We start from the raw sequence: 6,357 nt of genomic DNA on the forward strand, positions 1-6,357 counted from the left end.
TCTTTCTAATCACCAAGTTCCCCACAATCTAATTAACAGAAGAAATGTTCCTCAAGAGAAGTAGTTTTTATACTGAACTCCACATAGTGACTGGGACCAAGAGTCCAAGTTGAAGGGTTCATCCTATTCCACCGAGCTACTTTTGGGATTTTTTTGGGGGGAGGTGTCTATTCCATATATTGTAATAGACATGTACTGAGTTGGATGAAAGATGGACTTCACAGCAAGAGTCTGAAAACAAAGAGCCTATTTCTCTGCGTTTTCCAGGGTCTTTCTCATTTGTTTCCCACTGGCCCACACAGAATAGGAGAAACAGGTAAAGCTGAACACTGAACTGAGGAGGGAGGAAGCAGGAGTAGTTCAGCTCTCCTGTTAACATCCAACCCAGGAGGTGACAACATATCCAAGTTTCCAGTACTCTAGGGATGCATTCCTAATCCTGTAAATATTTTGCAGTTTTTCAAATGTAATAAGCAGATGCAGATAGCTCTATAAAATATGCCAGCAGGTAAAGAACAGAAGGTCCTTTAAGATATAAAGGACTTCTTTTTATTTGTTTTCAAATTCAATTTTTTTTTCCCAACTGAGGAAAAGGGCAGAGAAAAAGCCACTGAAAATCGAGTTGAGAAGAATCAGCTAGAAAGGGTATTCATAACCTGTGTCACCCTAGGCTAGAAGCAAATTAGGACTGAAACACAATATAGTTCAACTAAATGAGGAAAATGTCCTGTATTTACGTAAAGGGAGAATCTCTGTATCAAAGTCCAAAGGCAGTCAATTGGCCTCTATTGGACTGTCAGAGATGAATGATAAGCATAATTCTGAGCAAAACTAACATAATTAAAGCCCCCCCAAAAATAGTTTTTATATAACATTGTGTTCATTTTTGTTTTTTTTAAAAAACTTGTGTTTAAAAATATTAGTTTCCAGAGTAGTCTCTTTCTAAACCAGACCTTTGTCAAGTCTTCCTTTATTAATTTCCACATTCCAAAGTGGTTGGGGTTTTACAATAAATCAGTGTTTACTATCTTGAATACATCCAGTGTTCAGAGACCACTTTCATGGTCACTACCTCATTTGAGCCTCTCAAGAGCTCAGTGAGATAAGCAGGAAAGATTTTTATTTATAAACGAATGGTTCTGCCACAGAGACTTGAATTTTCTCAGGAAATCTATTTCTTCAGCGTTCTCCCAAGTGCCCAGCTGGCTGCATCACAGCTCTTTATACACCTGAGGCATTTGCTAGTATTTGACAAAAAGGAAGAACCTGACTGAGAATCACCATATACCTGCTCAAAATATAAAGTAACAAATGAACACGTCTGGCAAGGCCTGGGCTGAGATTTCCATGATCAGATATCTAAGATGCTTTCCATTCCTAAGTGTTTGATATTTTTATTTTGTCTTTTACTATGGAATTTCCCTTCCAAGATGCCTTACATGGATAGAGCTGATTCGGGGAGACTCCTCTTCTTTTGGTCTCCCAAACTCTGGTCCTCCATCTCCTAATATTTTCCTCCCATTCTTAAGTGACACCTTTTGAAGCAAGAGGAAAACACAGATCCAGGAGTGCGGTTGCACTTGTCTGTTTCTCGGATTCTAGTCTATTTCTAGGCCCCCAGGTCAACTGCTGCAGAGATCTGGGTGTTCCTCCAGCTCATGAGGCCCCTTCACTTCTCAAAAAAAAAAAAAAAAAAAAAAAAAAATTCCCAAAGCACCCACGACACTCACAATCATACCCTTTCAAGTGAGATCACAGAGTTCTAACTGACCTAGACTGACCTTTGCAGGTCATATTCCTAACTGAGGATGTGTCTTCCAGCAATTCCCAAATACACACACAAACCCAACCTCCAATGCAACAGAAATGCATTATCCGCAAGATAGCATTTACAGAAATCCAATTAGTAGTTGCAAAAAGCCAGTTCTCTGTAATTTGTCTCCTGAAGGGAATTCTGAAGTTCTTTATCTGCACCTTTCAAAATTTCAGCTGCACACGCCTCTGGAAGGCAGTTGCTGTATCAGGGTAGGTGTGGATTTGAAGTTGGAAGTTGGACAAGATCTGGGTTTGATTTCTAGCTTTGTCCCAAAATTCTCACTATGTAACTTTGGATAACTGACTTTACCTACCTATGCTTCAATTTCCTTAACTAGGAATTTTTTTTTTTTTTTTTTTTTTTTTTTTTTTTTTGTGGAGACTCTAATAAGAAAATACATTTAAAGCACTGGAACCTAAGTGTTAGGGCCCTGCCAACTCCTATAGCCAGCTTCAAATTGTAGCTTGTATCAGAGAGAAACAATGACTGTCACTATCAAAACTTTCTACCTGCAGAATTGATATGGTGGCTCCCATTCCAAAAATTGTTCTTACATTTATATAATACAAAAGGTTAGAGAGACCACATTATGGGATTTGTTGACAATAACAGGAAAAATGTGCTTCACAGGTTCTCCCAGGAATGGAGACTCTCTAAACCATTTGCCCTACCAATGCCAAGTAACAGTGATCATAGAAGCAGAGGCACCTAAAAGAGCATGATTGTGACGGACATGTACTTTGTTTTCGGTCAGATGTTTAGGTTTGAGTCCTGCCTCTAACACTTATTATACCTCTGACCCTGGGCAAATGGCATTTGATTTTCTAAGTTGTTTTTTTTTTCCAACCTAATTTTAAAATAGGGATAACTATAGTATCTCTCACACAGTATTGATTCAAGGATTAAATGACACAATACATGTAAGGCACATAGCACAATACCTAATACAAAATACACACTCAATAGTTATGAGCTGTTATTATTAGGAACAATTTTTAATTCATTCATTCATTTAACTGATAATCATTAGATATCTAGGTGCCAGGCATTGTACTAGACAGTTAAGATACAAGGTCCCTTGCCCTGATTTCTCAAAACCCAAAACTGCCAATATTTGATCTGACATTTAGAAGCAAGAGCTAGTGTTGAGGTAGAGCATATAATACACATAGATGACCTTAGAAGGAACAATAGAGATCTGAGGTCTAAGCTACTCACAAGGAAAGGCCCAGCCAATATCACCAGCAATGGAGAAATATCCCCTCAGCCTCCCACACCCCCACCCTAGGAAACCAATAAACACAGGATAATAAGAGTGCTTTAATCTCAGGAAGGCAGCAAAAATGGGTGGAAGGAAAAAAAAAACAAAAACATAAAACCTTACTCTGCCCCAAAATGGTGGCAGAGGGTGGTGCCTAGGGAGGCAAAGGGTAGAGGGCCAGGAAAGACTGCCCCCATCAGTCATCAGATTACAGTGACACTTCAGCTACTGGGTGGGGCAGCCGTCACAGAAGAGAATATAGAGGGCATAGGAAATTTAATTCAAATTCCATAATATTACCATTTAGAAAATGTACAAGAATTGACAATAGGGGATATATATTATATGTAGATCTTCAATCATATTTTCTGTATATATAGATCTATATCCATATTTTCAGGTTTTTAACTATATTTAGGAAGGGTAACTAAACCTTTGTAGCATGTAGATTTTCATAATCTTCTACAGACATGCAAACATATAAAGATATTTTTTCTAAAGATCCTTGTTCATATACATACAAACACAAAGCATGAGAAAATTTACAAATGGATTCCTTATCCCCAAAGACCAACACCCCCCTCCAGCCATGCCCCTTCTTTTTGTCCCCTGGTTTTAACAATGAATACAAGGCAGCCTGGGTTGAAGAAATTCACACCCACTGTCCAGTCCTGTTACAGCGTCTGGAGGCACAGCCCAGCTTCAAGGCAGTGGCGGCTACGCAGCACCACACCCCATGCACACAGAGAAAGGATGGAGCTGCACTGAAAATAAAGGATGAACCCCAGGGAAGATCATCCAAACAGAAACAAAAGGGAACCCATTGCAAACCTGTCTCTGGAATTAGGGAACAGCCACATTTCCTGGGGCTTCTAAGGCAAGTTATCAAGGATGAATTTCTTTATGTTTCCTTAATGGTGCCTTAAATGATACCTAGAAGAATGGGTGTGGCCCTCAATCCCATGTCAGAGTCTGAGTCCATAAGAAGAACCACTGCAGTTTAGGAAAAGGAAAAAAAAAAAAAATCTGGTGTCTGCCTATCCCAAACAGAACTGGCAAATGCATACTGGATGTAAAGCAAGTGGCATATACATGCAGCATACCTCTGGCATGTAGTAGCATGAGAACTGTGGTTCAATATACTGAGTTAGGAAAATAAGTATAAACATTGGGCTTTTGTCCCACCAGCTTTTGGGGGGGTGGGGGGGAGATACCTTTTACAGCTCTTTGCAATGATAATTGGCACTGAGAAAATAATGTGCAACATGAAAGACCCACAATGTTTCTTCAATAATAGAAAGTGAATGGTACCAGGTAGTGGTAAAGGAGGACCGGTTTAAACCCAAAGTCTCTACCGGGCAAAAGGATCCCTACCCATCTCAACTTTCCCACTGGGAAGTGTTTCTTCTCTAGGACCAGCTAGACAGCTGGTAGGAGTGGGATGCATTTATGTGGAGTGAAGCTCAGGTGCATGAAAAAGGTATGATGCTGCAATAAAAGTAACCCACTTGACAATAAAGTGCACTAGGGGCAAGAGAGGCTTCTTCCTGCTTGCGGAGGGAAAGGTCCTGCATTGCAATTGGAAACGCACAGGGTGTTCCAAGCAAAACGGAACAAGTGCAAACAGACTCATGCCCATAGCAAAACCTGGCGGATCCTGGCATATTAATGGTAGCAGGTAAAGTTCTGCCCTAGGGCAGCTACAGAGCCTCCCGAGGGCCAGCTGATCACTTCCTTTGTTCGCCTGGCAAAGATGGAGTAGCCACCCGTGCCCCCAATGCACACACACACACACACACACACACACACACACACACCCTGTCGTATTCGCTACAGACAAAGCGCAACGGTACTGCTTCGTTAAACTAACAAATGCCAATATTTTTGTTTGTTGGTTTTTGTTTTTAAATGCCTATGCCAGGCTGCCGAATGTCTCTATATGCGGGGACACCTTTTCAGCCCAACATCGAGGAATCCCAGGTTGGGAGGCGCGGTATTTTGCCTGGGAGAGCGCCTTGCTAAACCCTGGTGAAGATGCGGCTTCTGTACCTGATAATGGCACGTCCCTCTCCACCCCGCCCCAGGCGCACGCCCAGCGCATCTGACACCCGCCAGCCGCGATGGCTAAGTCTTGCACACAATGGCAGTTGGACTCGGCGTGCACACAGCGTGTGCCTGCGACCGCAAGCTAAACCTGCTCTAAAAACTCAGCCTTTTCTTTAGACAAGGGAAAGAAATAAGATGAAAAATGTAAAATGCAAGAGCAAAAAAAAAAAAAGTTGATAATTCTGTTGTAGCCACGTTAGCTGTCCAGTTCCGAATATGACACATTGAAACGTGAATCGGGGTGAATGCAGGCAAAAAGGGAACACGGCGAGGACGCGGTCCAGACACCCCACCACCTTCGCCGAGGGCAGGGGGCAGAGGCAAGGGGCTGGAGCTAGGAGAGGGGCGCGGTCAGGCTGCAAAGTACCCCTGGGGAAAGGTGTCATGTCTCCATGCCCCGCGCAGCCGAAAGGATCCTTAAACAAAAAGCACACCTCAACCTGGGGCAGCACATACCGACACCCCAGGCGAAGCGCGGGTCCAGGGAGGCCCGTGAACCCTGAGCTCTTGGGGAGCTACCGCTGGTGAGAAAGGAGGATAAATAATCCCTAGTTCTCCGCGCCACTGTTTGGGTTTCCTCTTTTGTTTTGTTTTCCCCAAACCCCACGGTCGCTCCGTCTGTGTGGCGCCGGCTGGACTGACCGCCGCTCTCCACCGCCCGGACCCTGGTCCCCGTCCCTCCCCGGGGATCCGGTCAGGGAAGCTGGCGGGATCCTGCCCGCCCCCGCCCGCGACGCAGCGGGCAGCGGGCAGCGAGCGCCCGGCGCCCGGACTCACCGTGATCCGCGGGATGTTCTTCTTGCCTTGGTAGGACATGGTGGCGGCGGTGGCTGCAGCAGCTGCCTCCCTCCCTCCTTCTTCTGCTCCCGCTCGCCCGCGCCTTCCGCAGCGCACAGCGCCCCGAGATCAGGTGGAGTGAATGGTGCGCTGGCCGCGGCCGCCGCCTCCTCTTCCTCCGCCCCCCTCCCGGGCTCCCGCGGCGGCTGCCAGAGACAATAGTAAATCTCCCCGGTCCCCCTTCACCCCGACCCCCCCGCCGCACACACCCTCCTCCACTGGCGTTCACGCCCGGGTTTTGTATGTGTTTTTTTTTTTTTTTTTTTTTTTTTGCGATGCCAGCTGGGACCCCGTAAGAAAAGAATGGCGGGTTTTGGCCCCCCCCCCTTTTCTTTTT

The sequence above is a fragment of the Galeopterus variegatus genome, unplaced genomic scaffold, assembly GCF_000696425.1.
Source record: "Galeopterus variegatus unplaced genomic scaffold, G_variegatus-3.0.2 Scaffold2401, whole genome shotgun sequence".
Taxonomy (NCBI): domain Eukaryota; kingdom Metazoa; phylum Chordata; class Mammalia; order Dermoptera; family Cynocephalidae; genus Galeopterus; species Galeopterus variegatus.